Raw genomic sequence first — 18,364 nt, 5'->3', positions numbered from 1 at the left:
GCTGAAAGAGACTGTGAAGTCTCATAAGGTGAGATTTGAACAGAAGAACATCTGCAGACAGCTGGAAGAACAGTTTCACTCTGTGTTAGGAAGCAGTAAGAGCTGATTGTAATGTGTGTGTAACAGCACTCTGCACAGACAGCAGTGAAGAACAGTGAGAAGATCTTTACTGAGCTGATGCGCTCTATTGAGAGAAGCTGCCCTGAGGTGACACAACTGATCAGAGATCAGAAAAAGACTTTATTGTCATTTAAATACATAGGAATTCTGAAATGTGCTGAACTATTGTATCAAACACTAGACACTATAACAGTACAGTACGGAAGACAACAGCAAGCAGCATAGACAGAACTAGAGACACAATAAATACATTTTATAGAATAGAAACTGTTTTGATCTTTGTCCCTGCATATCCCAGTACCGCTTAACAGAAAGAAGGGAGCTGAACAGCTTATAATAAATGATGAATTGAGCTGATTGATGGTCATTAATCATGATCTATAATCCTGTGCTGTGAGTGAGCCAAATTTCTGATAAAAACATGGTAAAGGGTCCCTGCAAATACTCAGATCAAGTGACTAAAACTCTGACATCAACTCACCATCTTTATCAAAAAGTAGGTTAGCCAGATGACTCATTTTTCCTGGGACAGTCCCATATTCAAGCACTTTTTCTAGTGTCCTGAAGTCGTGTTTTGTCCCGTATTTTCCCTATCCTAAAATTTCGAATCAAAGGTAGCCAAGGATACGGCTTGTAAAACCAATACAATCACACTGTGTTATTTGAAGTACTTGATTGGATTAAACTATCCAATCACAATCCCCTATCAATGGACATCCATTTAGTGAACTGATTGAAGTGTCAGTCTGAAACCGCACACAGGTGAAATATGTCAAGGAAGCGTGCATGTACATTTAATGAAGATCTTCAAAAATGTTTTACATTTGTAAAAAAGGAGTCACAGACAGAGTCTATTAAAGTGAGATGTGAGATTTGTGGAGCTCACTTTTCCATTTCCCATGGAGGCCACAACGACATACGGTTCATACAAAACATGTGGATGCTGCTAAAAGTAAATGTGCCACACCAAGTGTTAGCGACTTTTGGTGAAGCAAAGTTCCAATCTGACAAGGCGCATAAGTGAAGGACTTTTTGCTTATTATTCTGTTGTGCACGGCCATAGTTTTGCACATTCATGACCTGAGCAAAGTCTTGCAGGCCAGGCTGGAGGAATCAGTCATACCCTCTGACATTAAAAAGCAGTTGGATGCCCTCGATGAAGCTGGTGACATGCAAGCAGATTATTTCTTTTGTGCAGTTAGAAACTTTTATTCAGCGATCAGCATCGGTGCATTACCTCCAAAATTGGAGCCATTCATTGGAGAACTCAGGAAAAACTTGAGTGGGCCCTACTGAGAGACATCCCATAGTGGAAAGACATTCAGAGCAGCCTCGAACACCTCTACTCCAGAATCCCCGCTGTCAGTTTGATTGACAAAGCACGCTCTTTGATGAGTGGGACACTCAATGTGACTCGTCGCATCACTGAGTGGAACATGAACAAGATGGCCGTGTCTGAGAGATAGACAAACGTTTTTTGTGAGCTGTAGAGCAAGACCATCAACTTTGGAGTCTGCCTGGGACCTCTTCATCTGTGGAGCGTGTGTTCTCATTAGTGAACACTGCACGGAGACTGGATAAATCTCGACTCAGTGTAACAGTCATGAATGCGATGCTTTTCGTACATCTTAATTTTGGACTGGACTGCTCTGCATTTTACAATAAACTCTTGAAAGACAAGCGCACACAGAAATATTGCAGCCAGTGAAAAGTACAAGGTGACAACAGTTACAGATGCGGATGCGCCCACTACTTCGCATTGATCTGCACCTAGGTAAGGATATGTAAATTTCATTTTTGCTGGGAGGGGTCTGTCTCGTTTTCCACAAGCAGGAATCTGGTCACCCTACTATTTAAACTCTCACTTGTGTTCTGTTCCCTGTCAGGTCGTCCTGTCGTTCTTGTCTCCAGTCAGTTCCTGTCTCTTGGTCAGTCTGGTTCTTTAGTTTCTCAGTTTTGTTTATTGCTTTGTGTTGTCATTTTTCCCCATCGTGGGTGTTCTTTTGTTAAGTTCGGTTTTTGGCATTCCTGGAATTGGGTCCTCATTTCTGTCCTGGATACATGTGATATCATTCTTATCTACTGACACAGAAATCATGGCGAGTATTAACAGTAATTGTATCTGAATGCACTTCACTTTTACTGGTTGATATTAGGTTTTGAAAAATGTAATTTATTGAAAAAATTATATATTTCTAAATTGAAATTACACATTATACAAGTCCAAACATTTTACCCACTCCATCATCTTCCAACAGCCTATTTTGCAGTGACTTAAAAATCACTCTGCGACAGTTATGACTTAATTTGATGTTCAAAGAGAGAGAGAATCTGCAGGGGAGGGCTGAGTCTTCTCACTGGAGGCGTTGAGTAGTACAGGTGATGAGTTGTCCTGTCCGTGTCTGCAGAGAAGCTCCTATCCACTGAAGAAGTGCATCTCGATGGCAAATCAGAGAGGGCTTTCAAGATGAGATGATGTTGCTGTCTTGAAGAAAGAAAATTCTGAAGAAATAGTGATTTTGCGCCCACTAATATAGGCCAACTGCGGGCCTAAAAGGGCAGGGCTCAAACGCTCTATTGAGAGAAGCCGCTCTGAGGTGACACAGCTGGTGATCAGAGATCAGGAAAAGTCTGCAGTGAGTCAAGCTGAAAGACTCTTGGAGCGAATGGAGCGGGAGTTTGCTGATCTGAGGAGGAGAGATGCTGAGCTGGAGCACACGCACATGATCACATTTCCTGCAGGTAAACAACTCTGAAAAACACAACAGTTCTCAGAGTGGATTCTGTCAATGGAGTGCCTCAGCTTAGTAAAGATCCTCTCAACTTCCTCCACTGTTGTTTCCCTCTGGCTAAACAGCATGAATATAATGCCAATATTAGATATATAAGTATAATACAAGTCTTGATTTATGTAGGTAAGCTGAGTAGATGCTGGTGGGCAATGTTTAAAACCAAACGATTTTTACAAACTCTAAGATGAATGATTATGTGTCGATGAAGTCCATCTTGAATTGACTGCAGAAGTGCACATAGATGCAGTGTCCTTTTTATTTGGCTGATGAAGGCTTTATTTGGCAAGTTACTAATTTGATTTTTACTGAATTTTGTTATGAAATTGAAATGCGTAAATCTTAAAAAAAAAAAAAAAAAAATGAATGTGCTATATATAGATTTTCCATCTGACATTTGGAGTGCACATACCCACTATACTGTCTGTACCCATGGAAGGGGACCCCCTGGTGGTCGCGGGCCCCTATGCTTATGTCGTTTTATATGTAGGGCCTGCACTGAGAGACGTTGAGCTGGAGCAGCTTTCACACACGTGGAGATCACGTCCATTTCTTGCAGGTTACACGGCTCTGAAAAGCAGGACATTGGGCATTAGCAAGATCTTCCCATTAAAGAATGTTCTTACCTAATTTGAATTTAAACCTATGATTACTACAGAATGTCCTCAATCAATTCTCCTCGAGGCATCATCTGGGGTTCCTCAGCTGCCACACCAGCGGCACCCTCTGGAGATCCTATACTCTATTATTTTGATTAGCATAAAATACTTTCCCTCCATTCTGGTTTCCATAGTGAGATATGTCCTGATAACCCTGAATATGAAACCAGGGAGTTTTTTCACTGTAAGTAACTACCAGAACATTTTAGGTATTCATTCTTAGAAGCTGAAAGACATTTAGCAAATTACAGTGATTATGAGCAACATGTTCATAACGTCAGTTCAAATCTACAACACTCCTGTGAAATGTCCACAGAGTAAACAGTGTGCTAAATAAAAATATACCTAAATAAACTCCTCCCAAACCAAACCGACTGTGGAATACAAATATAATTCTGAAAATGCAACCTCTGAATCACACTCATCATCGATTGTGTGAATGTGATTACTTCATTTGATTCCATTGGACCAGAACCTGTGTTTGAGATCGTTTGTGCGATGTGCCATCAGTGCCACAGGAAAAGGTAAACACATTTGAATTGAGACAAAGGTGTGTCTGATGGGGGAGGTCACTTATCAGTAACTTGGCAGAATGATATTGATGTAAGGGTACCTTTAGTATTCATTAGCGACATGTCGAGTTCCTGTGTGATCATGTTGTTTTGGAGGTGGAGGAACCTTTCTGGTGTCCTAGTGAGATATAACCAAATATACTGGTGGGAGACCAAAGTCTTATGATACAAATAATTGGCTATTTTCCTGTTCATGCTACAGCTTTGAGTTCTATTTGAGTGATAAATAAGTAACAGGATGTTACTGAGTCAAGATGTTTTTAAGTCTCTTATTATTCACACACACACACACACACACACACACACACACACACACACACACACACACACACACACACACACACCAATGAAGGCAGAGCTGCCATGCAAGGCGCTAACCTGCCATTGGGAGCAACTTGGGGTGCAGTGTCTTGCCCAAGGACACTTTGGCATGTGGAGTCGTGTGGGCCAGGAATCGAACCACCAACCTTGCAATCAGTGGCCAACCCGCTCTACCAACTGAGCAAAATAATTTAGTGTTTTGCTGGATAAAGCAGACATGCATCTAAAAACCTGCCCTTCTGTAAGCTGAGGCCAATGCCTTGTAGTGCATACAAACCTCCAGTAGTGGGAGCTCTATACCAGCCTATAAGGACAATTACCCTACCTTCCAATATTCCATAGGACAGTGTTTTCATATTTCATTATTGTTGAAATAAGTTTACATTTCTGCCAGTGAGAGCTTATTATAATTTTTATATTTTAACATTAGAATCACTTTGGCTCAGACATGGTGTCTCCTGCATAACTGATCCACCCCAACTTGTAATTATGTCATTCTATGAACAAGTGTTCACTGTATTGTAAGGCTGTGACAGTAGTTTGTGTACTGTAAGGCTTTGATTTCATTACTTTGATTTGTCTGAGCGAGACTGACTTTGGCTGTTTATATGTTTGCTAATTAAAAACACATAATTGTTCATAATTGTTTTTATGAATTATTTAATCGCTACTTGTTTAACAATATCAGTAACACTTTACAATCTGGCTGGCATTTTTTCACATTAGTAAATGCATATCCTGTATTAACAATGGATGAGATTTTATTATATAATGTATTAATCTGGGTTAATATTTATTTTTTAAATACAAGTGTTTGTTAGTTCACGTTAATTCCTAATGCATTAATGTATACATATTTAACTTAATTTAAGTATTAAAATAAAATAAAATGTATTAAATGAATAAACATGAACACAACGTTTATTGTAAGGTCATGTTAAGTAATGTAGTTCTTTTAATTCATTTTACTATCTTGATATGTTTGAAGTGTTTTCTTCAAATTTTTTATTATTCTCATATTTTTTTCCACCTGTGAAGCACTTTGAGCTGCATTTCATGTTTGAAAGGTGCTGTACAAATTAATATTATTATTATTATTATTATTAATATTATTATTATTATTATATAACTTGCCTACTTTCAACGAATACCACCTTATTGTACATTTACATGTATTCATTTGGCAGACGCTTTTATCCAAAGCGATTTACAAAAGAGGAAACATAAGCGAATCATCTTAAGGAGACAGAGGTACGAAAAGCGCCATACTTCAAATTTACACCAGCATCAGAATAATATTCAAAACAGACTAAAGTGCAACAGTTTTTATTTATTTTTTTTACTTGTAAAGTGTTATATCGATGTCTAGATAGCAAGATAGCATCTTTACTCAAAATTCAAACAGAAAATTAGAAGCAGAAGAAAAAAGTAATTTTACAAGTGTAAAGTCCTCATTCTAAATAAACTACATGCTTCGCGACAATTTCAACTGTGAAAAAAAAGTTGTCTATTATAGATACCAAATCATCAGAGTTGCAGCAAGATTATTTGCTCACTTTACCCTGACTGCACAGGTCAGTGTGATTTCTAAAATGAGTTGATTATTTTTCGTATTTTTCGACGGTTCCACCGTTCTTGGACAAATAAATGAACCTCAGAAGACCCCTGTGAGTTTCACGGAGAAACACACTGACAGCAAACGGTACGTGACGTGACCGAACAGACAGACAGTTCTTTCTAGAAAAAGAAGTGAAATCTGAACAGCAAGAGAAAGATGAGATCTCACCTCTGCTCGAAACCCTTTCATCTGGCCAAAGAATTCGGTAAGTAATGACATATCGTGTCGTCGGATAGAATACCTTCTGTGGCAGCTGAGGTAACATTTACATTTCATGTGCATTATATATTAGGTTCAAGGGTGAGTCAGGACTTGCTTGAAGTAATTTGCATGCAAATATATGGTAGTTTTACTGTCTTTGTTCCAAAAGGGGAGATTTGAATTCACGTTGTTTCTGGCTATTTTCTATTTATTTGCTTTGTTGTTATTATTATTATTATTATTATTTCAATGGGAATGCTGTCATTCATACCTACATGTTGATAGTATCATCCATACTGATATTTTATGGATGACAATGTAGCTAAAACACACAGATGTGTTTCACTGATCTTAAAATGTCACATATATGTACATATACATAACATATATTTTAAAGTACTACACAATTGTCTTTTTACATATGCTGTATATGTTTTTATATATCATGGTCATATTTCAGATTTCTTTATGGGTACTGAATATTCATTGGCAGTTATTGAACATAACATTTGCATCTAGTATTTTTCTACTATTTAAATGGCCTTGGATCATTTCAGTCATAACTGCACAGAATATGTTCATAGAAAGTGAGTATACAAAGTTTTTTTTAAGTCTGTCACTGATGATCTTTCCACTGAAGCCATTTCTTAGTAGTTTCAGCGGCATCACTAACAAGCAACTGCAATAATAACTATAGTTTCTGCCAAAATACCATGTTACTACAATTGTTACTACTGTAAAACTGTAAATTTACACAGGTAACTTGAAAGTAGCCAGCACATCCAGACTGATCTCACAGTTAAATCGGAAACCGTAAGCTTAATTTTTTATTTAGCTAAAATCGGTCTGTGCTAACCAAAATGCATAACACTGCCCCCAGTGGCCAAAGCAGTAAGTGTTGTTTGATGTATGGGCACATGTGAGCTCCGTTTTCCGGGTATATTGCACAGAGGGGGGCCAAAAGCGAGTTGCAAGTTGTACAGGCTGTAATATGGTGAAAAGGAATGGATATTTTATAAACTGTACCCCCAACCCAAACCCCAAAACTAAATCAACCATCAGTGCAGTGAAAATGTAATGATAGAGGGAAAAAATATAAACTCCGAATCACGCTCATCACTGATTATGTGAACTAGAACTATTGTAATCAACGTGCAGACTTCCCGTGTGATTATGTTGGCACATCATCAATTGGGAAAAAGAGAAAGCTTTTGCAGAAAGGTTCTGAAAGCTTTTTACACTGTTTGAAAGACCCATATTACAGTGGTCCCCAACCCTGTACCTTCACTGCACATTTTGTATATCTCCCTTTTCTGATGCACCCAATTTAGGTCTTGGAGTCGATGAGTTGAATCAGGTGTGTCTGATTAGAGAGATATCCAAAATGTGTACTGTTGGGGGGCCTCCAGGAGCAGAGTTGGGAACCACTGCCATATTAATTTGTTTTGATTATAAACATTAGTATCGATGATATTTTGGTGGAAACTATGTTTATCACGTTTATAAGGGGATTATAGGAATGGATGAACTTTTAAGTCTTGACTGTAGTTTGTTGCTATGCGTTGTCAGCTTTCAGCAGTTGAAGCTGTCTTTACGTAGCTGTTAGTAGATAAAGTCAAGAATTCAATATATAAAGGCTTTAAAGTGTCACAATCAATCAGTGTTCTTTTGTGAATCTTAAGTCATCTCTGGGTTGTATTCCTGGTACAACACATAAACCTGTCTTGAATACATTCCTTTCTAAACTGGACATTCATCTGATGTCCTTCAAGGTCCAATGACCTGGAGGTTTAAAGGCAATGTTTTGGTCACATTCCTGTGTACTCACAGCCTTATTCTTTCTCCCACCCCCTGAAGATTTCTACTCCGTGGCCTTAGAGGTCACAGACACTTCAGAGCCTAAGCCAAAATTCAGCTATGAGAAAGCTGGAGTCCTAAACATGCATTTGGTAATGAAACTGAAAGTACACCATAGAAAAGAAGGCAACTCCGAAAGCTCACGGTCTGTCATTGCCATATAAAGTTGACTTTGGTGTCAAGGTGAAGAAAATTCCAGCATGTTTTTTATAATGACCTAGCTGAACTGGTCCTAAAAAAATCTTTTACAACCCATTTACTTCTGTAATGTGACATATTTTACCAAGGAAAACAGGTAGGGAAAGACTTGAATTTATCTATCTCTCTCTATTGGTTAGATCATTCAAAGTCCAGTATAGTCTCATGAAAGCTGACAACTATTAATTCCTACTAAATGGCTAAATCGTAAGATATTGTATGATTTAGCTTTTACGAAAAGGTATGACTTTTATTCCCATAGAGATCAACCAATCAAAAAAATTATTTCAAATATATACATCAAATACAATTTTGCTAGCCTCCTATCCAACACTTTGTTTTAAGAAAGGGAATGTCAGTAAACAAATCTGCCCCCTCATTCTATATTTATGCAATACAAATGATTGATGTATTTAAATAGTCTGTAATACACTTTGTTTGTCTTGTCCAAACCCTAATGTATTTTTTTTTAGGGTTTGGATAAGGGGTCAGACCTGTTTCTCTTTCTTCCATGGTACACAACAGCGATTTTTCCCTTTAAAATCATTGGATAGATTTTGGGTTTGGGTGAGGGATTCAGCCCCAAGAATACATTGGTCTGACATGACCACTGAGAGTCCGTGCACAGGAAGCGTGATGCAAATTTTGTCATCATCAGAGCACTCGAGCTCTGATTGTTTGCTGCCCGATTTTTCTTACCTGTGCATACTCTGAATGCGCATAATGCTCATGCGCCTGGAATTATGTGCATGAATCAGTTGGTCCACAAGGTGGCGACACTCACAGTGGAGCTGATGCTTTTATGAAGAAGTGCCAGAAGGAGATTTAATCACCACTCAGCAACAGGAGAAACAACAGTGGATGTGCACGTCAAGAGCGCATGTGTGAGGAGGTCAGGAGATTCCTGCATTTGTATAGCAGTCAAATGAAGTACGCTTTGAAAGACTTGCGCGTTCAAGCGCCAAAACCCAATTATACGTTGTGCTTTAGACTTTATGGTTAGGTTTAGGCTTGGGTTTGGGGTTAAACTTAAGACAAATCGTAATAACACCGTTCTTAGATTTTTTTATTTTTATGGAAGTCGTACTTTTGTCGTACGTTTTGTCAATGCATAGAAGGGTCATTTCTTAGCTTATGGGGGCCCTAAGCAAAATTTTACTTATAGCTAACCCCCCACAACCAAACACACACACACACACACCCCACCCCAGATCCAGGCCCACCCAAGTATGATCCGACAAAATAGGCCCAGTCTTCAACAAATTTGAATATATTAACTTAAAATGGAATAGATTAAGTAAACAAAATCCAAAATTACCAATGAATTACCAATATTGTAAATAACTATACAAATTACCAATACATTTCTGTAAATAACAATAAATAACCATATACAACAGAAATAGGACCTTCAACATACAACCAATAGAGCACCGCTGTGCATTATTGCTTAACAGAATTTCTCCCTTCCCTATTTGGCCACAAGTGGGCCCACTATAACTGTCTAATTGAGCTAAAACCGCTGCCTGACCGTGCCTTCAGACCAGAGGTGGCGAGAGTGTGGCGGGATTGTCCCTGTAATAAGGGCTCTGTAAGTCCCTTTGGATAAAAGCGTCTGCCAAATGCATAAATGTAAATGTAAAATTCGCTCTGGGTGCCCTGCCAACAACGCTATGGAAGCTCTGACGTAGTTGAAATAGGCGGCAATGTTCGTTCAGAATGCTTGGTTTTGTGAACTATATTTAAAGGGGCTGCAAAACATCCAGACATGTCGACATATCACAAGTAGCATATATCAGGAGACCAAGATCAGGAGACCACCTCCCAAGATGTGCCGCGCCGCTTCTCGTCGCCGTGAGATGCTGGCTGTCACAGAAAATGAATGACTTCCGGTCGAATTGACGCTCTCAACGCCTCTGGTCTGAACGTACCATGAGGCTTACTCACAGATTGTTAGTTGCAGTGGTGGCTCGGGGTCCTAAGCTGCCACTTATGCTGCTTATAGCTAGAAACGGCCCTGACTCATAGGTAACTCACCATCTGTACTAATTATTGCATCTTGTAGTAAGATCAAGTTTTAAAAGTCTTTATGTGACTATTCCCAAGTGTCTTTACAAATAATAGTACTTTACAATCCCAGCAAGCAAGCCAAAGGCGACAGTGGCAAGGAAGATCTCCCTTGGTTCCTCTACTAAGATAAGTAGAGGAACCAAGGGAGAAACCAAGACTCAACCGAGGTCAGGTATTAATCAAGATGGAAACGGTTGGATATTAAGCTATACACTCTCTACACAACCAGTATATATTGGTCATTTAATTGGGTCCTCCTGCTTCTAATTAACCACTCCAAGTGATTAGGCCACCAGACCAACTGGCTAAATTCCACTCCATCAGCACAGCCTTAGAGCTTATGAAAGTGTGACCAGAGTTCTAGTTTGATTGGCTGCAAAGATGCAAGTTTGCTGGGTGGCCTTTCTGTGCGTGAGACATGTGCAGTTGTGTCCCCTGGCAGAGCCTTTAGGTCAGGGGTCTTGGATGGTGACCATCTGGACCTTTAAGGGGTGGTTTCCTAAGATGCTGCCTTTGTTTTCCCAAAACAATTGGAAGTTAATCTGGAGGAGATAAGAATAGCCCCTGTTACATCACTGCCATCAGCCTGTCTTCACTTAGGATGTAAAGAGACATCTCTTTCTCCTTTTTTCTCTTTCTTGAAAGAGGCTTTGAATGACCAGCTTCCCTTTTTTAGTGGGATTTGAACAAAAATGTTTTCTTTTGTAGCAGTCAAGGTTCTGATCTGTTGCTGCCATTTAGAGGGTTTGGTTACCAACTAGGATTTTAGGAACTCAAATTCAAAATATTTCATGCAAAAAGTAAAATACATAAAAAATGTTGATAAAAATAATCATCAAGATGTATTCACCTCTGTTTTCCACTAAATGAACTCAAGGGAGAATATTTAACCATTAAAAAAACAGCAATATTCTCCTTTATTTATTTTTCAATCAATTCATTGAACAGTTTGAACTGATTATCTGCAATGTTTCACACTTAACAACTCTGTTGCAATTTGTGCTATTGACGCTACTATAATAGTCTGTTTTAGTAGTCTCATGCTTGCAAGTCAAGAATTTAGAATAAAAAAGGGTCTACGCCTCTGCTTGGTTCCATTTTGGCCTGTCAGCTTTAAAGACTGCCACGTCACTTTGCTTCTTGAGGGCCTTTCAGTCTGAGTTTAAATTCAATCTTTAGCTTACCCATGTTTCCAATGGAGTGATTGAAAAGAGAGCCGTGGATTGTTTGCTGTTTGTTGGTTGCCAATGAGAATGCACTCCTTCACCCTAAAGCTCTTTTCCGTGGTTATACATGAAACTCTTTTGTCTCCGTGGGCCAGGAACCTGCATGGAGAAGACAAAGGTTCTGCTGAAAGCTGCTTGACATCTCCTACACAGATAACACAGCTGAATGTGACTTAGACCCTCCATTGTTGATCAATTTTTTATTTTTAGTTTTCCTGTTGCCAGGGCAACAGTTTTTAAAATATTCCCCTTTGCCATCTTTCATGAACTCTTAATTTCTTTCTTTCATCAATCTCATATCTTCTGTTTTGACATTGCTGTGTGTATAATATATCTCTCTGTCATAACAAGGTAAAGGGAATGAAGAAAAATCTAATATAAACAGCATTGGATATCAGTAGTCAAGAAGGGATGGTATTCAGTATCTAGTATTGATCTATTGTAACAAGACGATCAATCACTGGACAAAGAAAAGCAAACCGATCAGCAAAATCAGAATACAATTTTGTTGCTTTAATTACCATTACAATTATTGATGCATTATTGATGGTGATTTATAATCACCTTTGGGCCACTTAATCAGTAAGTGTCAAATCCTTGGTGTTTATGCACTTTGAATATTGTTGTAGGTAACTATTATATTTCACTAGGTGAAACCTGTCAAGAATACAGTATATGTAACATATATATATAAAACCTTAAAAGCAAAACAAATAACAGTAAGAAATACTCAATACTGTAATACAAATAAAATGAATTTATAATATAATCACTGAACATCACATTACTGCAAATGTTTTTTTCTGTAAAAATTCTGTATTACAATAATGAGAATCTAATTAGAAGAAGTGAAAATAAATTAACATCTTAATTATTTGTGAATAGAGATGATGTGAATAGAAATATAGAAAATTATTTGGATGTTATTGTGCCTAAAAATAGAAATAAAACAAGGATTAAAAATTGGGTTTGCATATCTGTTATCAGACACTTAAACACAAAAATTGTCATTATCGTATCGGTCATTAAAATCAATAATGAAAGGCTGTCAGTAGATTATGTAATTGTAACAAAGGTAAGGCATCGCCTCTGTTAATCAGCCGTGGACAATGTTATTAGCCGATGACAGATATTATTATGTTATTATTTTGAGTCTCTCTTGTTTCAGTAGTTTCTGCAGATAAGCAGAAGACTCTATGGCCACCAGTGACTTGCAGATGGCAAGATAAATAGATGCCCAACTAGCTGTTAAAATCCCTCCTATTGTTTTACACCCTTGATTTACCACGACTCAGGCAGCAGGTGCTTCTTTCTGTAGACAAACATCTTGGTCTTTCTAAAGCAGCAGCCTGTTCTACTGCATTTATCAGTCTAGATATGAATTGCCACACTGAGCCCTAGAGTTCAATTCCATACTGAACATGTACTTAAAGTTTGTCGTTATAGTGCTCAGATGCTTAGATCAGAGGCCAGTTTTGAATCTGTTTCAGAAAGCAGAATCTGTTTTAAAATGATCTGCCTTGAAATTTGGGATATAGAAACACTACTCCAAGATCAGTGTAATAAAGTAGCACATGGAGCTCAAATGAATTGGTGCTCACCCTTTCACTCCTGTGGCATTGTGAGCTGTAGCCATGGTTACCTGGTGACGTCAGAGTTGGTTTAGTTGTCAGTTCGAAGGCTTCGGCTCTGTAGAGTTCAACAGCATTTATCTTTGAGAAAGAACATGTTTATTACAGTTATGTTGTTAGTTAGAGATACTCCATTCACTGCCTTTGTGGTTTTTTTAAATGTTGTTTTCTATAACTATTCTTTTAGCACCCATGGCTTGTCCAAGTATTTAATGTAAACTAGAAATTATAATTGCTTTTACATTTCAAGTTAAAAAAAAGTATGCAGTTATAAATACAACATGACAGAAGTATTGTGCATGGTATATTGATGGGCAGAATATTTTGCAAATGTTAATCATGGACAAATGTTAAAGGACACACGGCTCAGTCTCATAAAATTTCCAGATTATACAAGGCTTATAAAAATTAGGCTGTGCACAACCCCTCAAACGCTGAATTGTTTTTCACTCAACAATCTCCATAAAGCACTCTAACATTGTCAAAGAAAAGGGAATCTAGATGTTTTACTTAATTATATAAAAAACAAATATTTAAAGTAATTATGTATTTACCTCATAATACCTGGTAGAAACACCTTTGATGGCAATTACAGCAGTAAAGGTCAATTTATACTTCTGCGTTCAACCCACGGCATAGCCTGATGCGCATCACGCCGAAAATTTAACTACGTGTCGGATCTACACATCATATCACATTGTATTTGGGTTCATTTTAACCTGGAGCATCTGCTGTTTTTAGATTCTGCTTCTTGAAGTTTTACAAGCAAAAACATCTTTTTACAACTTACAAACTCTTTTACCCGATATATATTTGGTCTGAATAACAATATGCTTGTTTTACTTTATTCGTCGAGACCTTTCCGATCTTTCTGATGGTTTAAAACAAATTTTTTATAGTATGACATACAGTAAGTAATCATATATTTTTATTGCAAGTAGTGAAAACCGAATCCTTGTATTTTGTCTGCAAAAAAACTTGTTAATAGTCCTTCTTATATGAATTGTAAACTGTAGCTTCTACGTTTTAAAATGACATCTATTTTGGCCAAGCGAGTAGTTATTCGTTAATTTAATAATTAAACACTGCTTAAAGGCTACGGCATAGGTTTGATGCAGAACTATAAATCGGCCTTACAGTAACAATTGTTTAATTTCTAGAACATTGAACTTTGCCATTCTCTCCAGTCTTTTGTCAGAATTAAGAAAGATTATTATTTTTAATTTATAATTTTTTTATGGAGGTTTTACATGGCCACTTCATAACATTAACCTTTCTAGTATTAAGAATTATGGAACTTGTGTCATGTTTTTAGTTATTCTCCTGTGACTGTCCAAATGGTTTGCAGCAATTTTTCAAAGCAAGGCAATTTATTTATAAAGCACAATTAAAAACAATAGTTAGTTGACCAATATGCTGTACAATTCTTATAATATATGCAAAAAGCAAAGACATACAGTACACACCAATATTATACAACACAGACATCAATTTGGATTTTTCTGATTCAGCTCCTTTGTCTCCAATCAAGTAAGAGTTACTTTACTGGTGAATTAAATAATTATTTATTGTTCATTTTAATTGCATTTTGCCGTAATTGGTGACAACAACAATTTTGAGTGTAATAGGCCTCCATTCTGTTTCCAAGCTGTAACAATAAATAGTGAACAAGTCCAAGGGTGCAATGGCACTCTACAAACTGACCATTCCTTGAACTCTTATAATTGTTCTAAAAGGTTCCTAAAAGCCCCACTTGATTTTGCTCTCTCATTTGTTTTCTTAAATGTGACGTAAATCCGAGATTGAAAAGTGGCGCATATGTTCATAACTACATGCTTGATTTTAAGCTGTTTTAATCTATTTGCCCTGTTAAGTTAAAGTGGCCAATGGCTTATTGCTCCCTTCCACCTGATGACTCTGGGAATCAGCGCTGACCCCTGTCCTCTACCAATCTCATCAGCTGCAGTGGAGACCTGGCTGTCTTGTAAACTTTTAACCTGTCCCCTTCTTTAATGACAGGGCAAGAATGTCTGGATCTCTGCTTTGCATTGTCTTCTCCTCCCTTGAGTAAAAACAGCAGAGGGAATGCAAGCTGGGTTATTGATGGGTTTAATAGGAGCCATATCTGGCAGTGCAATGTCTTTTCCCATTATTCTCTTTAATAGCATACTAATGTGAGCAATAAGGAAGTTAGAAAGTTTGGTTAAAAGGCATTTAATGAATGTTATGTGATGGGTCCAGTGACTGTATTGATCTTACTTATTGATTTTACAATATTCAGTTTCATATAACAGAAAAGACATGGGTAGTTGACATTAAATTATTTAGGTAAGCTGACATGTTCTGCTGTGCTATACTACATTTATTCTAAAACTAATAGAAAGAGCATTTCACAGATTTGTATTATAAATATACTGTAGATTGTATGAGCTCACATTTATTAAGCGACTGCATGGAGTAGTTGTACCTTTTAAAAAAGGTGATTACAAAAATTGAAAAGTTTAACGGAAAATCTTGATAATGATTCAAATATTTGGATTTATTTTTAATATGAGCTGACAATCTTTTCTTTGATTTTGTCTTAAAAAAAAAAAAAAAAAATCAGTGTATAGCCCACTGGTGTCCCTTCTGAAGAGTTTCATTATTCAGCTCTGAAAAGACTTTAAAAAGTGTCTGCCACACAGTCTGGGGTTTGGATTCGACAATGTCACACAATTGGATCAATGTAGCTAATTTGACAAAAGATCATGTCCCCTCCCCCCTCTGAATGGAGATGTCAAAGGTTGCTGACCTCCTGCTTTCATGTGCATTGATAGTTTCTCGGGAGGTGGGCTTCTCTCCTCCAAAGCCCTTCACATCAGCTAATATATCTTTGTTTGGACCTGAAAGCTGTTGTCTTACATTTTCGTCACACCATTTTTTTTAAGGTGGCAAATTTGACTGTAAGGAAAGCATCATCAACAGCAAAATAAAACATGTGCAAATTTTGTCAGTACAAATTCCTAACACCATTTCAAGGAAAAGTTTTATACTAAATATTCAACATATTTAAAATTTTACAATTGTATTTTTAGTTTTATTTCAGGACTGGCCATCAAGAGAACCGAGAGGGCTGGTGGGTCGGTCGCAATAAGCCAAAATGACACCCCAACACCACTCAACAACTTGGTTCAACTACCCACCAATCCCATCCCACCGCTCACCCTGCTCAGCAACATTTTGGCCAGTTGCTATGTAAAATCCTGGGCCAATTTCTCTTCCCAGTCCAGCACTGGTAGTTTCGTTCAGTTTGATTGATAATCACAACCAATTCTCAATAGCATTCATTTTGGGGTGGGGACTACCTGTTTGACTGACCAATAGAAGTGTGTCTGGGACACCTGTTTGAAAACAGACACCATTTTTGCAAAATTGACATAAATGATATGGCCTTTAAATCACAGGATAGCACAGTGCTTTACGGAAGTGTACTGTAGCTCTTTTTAAGTAGAGTACAGTTTAATCTTATCTTGAGCAGATGGGTGCTGGACCTCCTCCTCATCTCCATCAAAAGCCTAATATCTGCAGCCACCTCAGCGCACCCAGCTTATCTGCTCTGGCCTCCAGACATTTGTCAGCAAACATGTCTGGAAACAAAGCTTGAAGGAAGACTTGTCAGGGTGAAGGTGGAGAAGGCCGTGTTGAGCACAGTGGAGGGTGCTGTAGCACAAAGACTGATTAGCAACACTGATTTCAATATGTGAGCCAGAGGCTTCTAGAGAAGTCATAAAACGTGGTGCTTGTCTTACTGTAAATATAACAATAATTAAAAAGTAGAGTTCTGTAGATTTGATGAGAGAAGAATATATGACAAAACTCGCTACCACAATGCTAAGGTGTTCTGGGTGCTTGTTTTGTGTTTGCTACGTTGTTGTGGGTGTTTGCTAGGTGGTTGCAAACAGAAGAGCCCATATTCTGGTCCCTAGATATGTCTCGAATACATACTTCAGTGTAAGTCAATTAGATGTTTTTGGTTTTATTATAGTTCGCTAGGCAAATCCCAGCCTTTTGTGACCGTGCCAACATTTTTGCAAATTGAAATGACGTGCTTCATTACATGTCACGCTGCAGTTTCCCAGTGAAATGTCCAGTGGGGGGCGCCAAAAGCGAGTGAAATGGTGTCGTAATTAGATAAGGATTTTTTTAGGTGAATATTAGATGGAGGTTTTAATGAGTAAAACGTACCTCCCTAACCTAAAACTTTAACCTAAACCTAACAAATAGTGTTTTAAAAACCAGTGAGATGTAAACAAAACCAACATCCTTACCCTTAACCAACATGTAAACCTAACTGATAGTGTCCAAAAACAAAATACAAATTGAAAAGGACATTTTCTGAAACAACCACGTCATTAGGTGTATCTTCTATGTCAATTTCATCTCACATATCAGTTTGCGTGTTTGGCTGGGCTTGAACCGTGGATTTCCGAGTTCAACACTCCTATCAGGTGAGCTACCACACAAGCTAGTCACATTGGATTAAGTGTGTGGATGTAGGTGGGTTTGTAATACAAGCATTAAAATGTGTCATTTTTCAAATGCTGCTTTATAGTAACAGTGTTTCGATATTATAACATAGCTTAAATAGTGCGAAAAATAAATGTTAATAAATTCATACTCAGCTGTTGCAGTCGTAATTTGTGTGAAAGTGAATAAAACACACAGTTGTTGTAGCGCATCTTTTGTTAATTTTTACCAAGAAGCTGCGTGAAAATGTAGAAGTCAGTAAAGCATGTATGATATGGTTCTTTTATATTCATAGAGAACAATTCACACAAATATTTTGCAAACCCTTTCAAATTACTAAAAATCCTTGAACAGTTTTGCCACTGAATCCTATTTTTACAACTAGTTTAAAAAAATAAAGCTATTATATCTAACTTTTCATTTTTATAATACTCCTATCCAGCCTTATTATGTAGAGACAACTATAAGTAAACCATCTGTAGGTTGATTTGGCTGAAAACTGTAAACACTGGTGTGCTATCAGATATTGCTCTGTTTATTTGAGCGACCTTTCCAGCTCATCTGTTTGTTCAACCAATGGCAGATGGTGGGTGTTT

At 37.6% G+C, this 18,364-nt stretch overlaps 1 protein-coding gene across 1 annotated transcript in view; it reads left to right on the top strand.

Annotated features, from left to right (window-relative positions):
* The first annotated feature begins 6,188 nt into the window (after positions 1 to 6,188).
* Positions 6,189 to 18,364, top strand: part of LOC127645227 (GREB1-like protein) — a 72,610-nt gene continuing 60,434 nt past the window's right edge. Inside the window, 1 exon segment of the mRNA XM_052128774.1 lies at positions 6,189 to 6,337. The gene's annotated coding sequence lies outside the window, so the exon portion shown is untranslated.

Source organism: Xyrauchen texanus, chromosome 6, assembly GCF_025860055.1.
Source record: "Xyrauchen texanus isolate HMW12.3.18 chromosome 6, RBS_HiC_50CHRs, whole genome shotgun sequence".
Classification (NCBI taxonomy): domain Eukaryota; kingdom Metazoa; phylum Chordata; class Actinopteri; order Cypriniformes; family Catostomidae; genus Xyrauchen; species Xyrauchen texanus.
The sequence above is the reverse complement of the archived record's forward strand: the minus strand, read 5'-3'. Positions and strand labels throughout refer to the sequence as shown.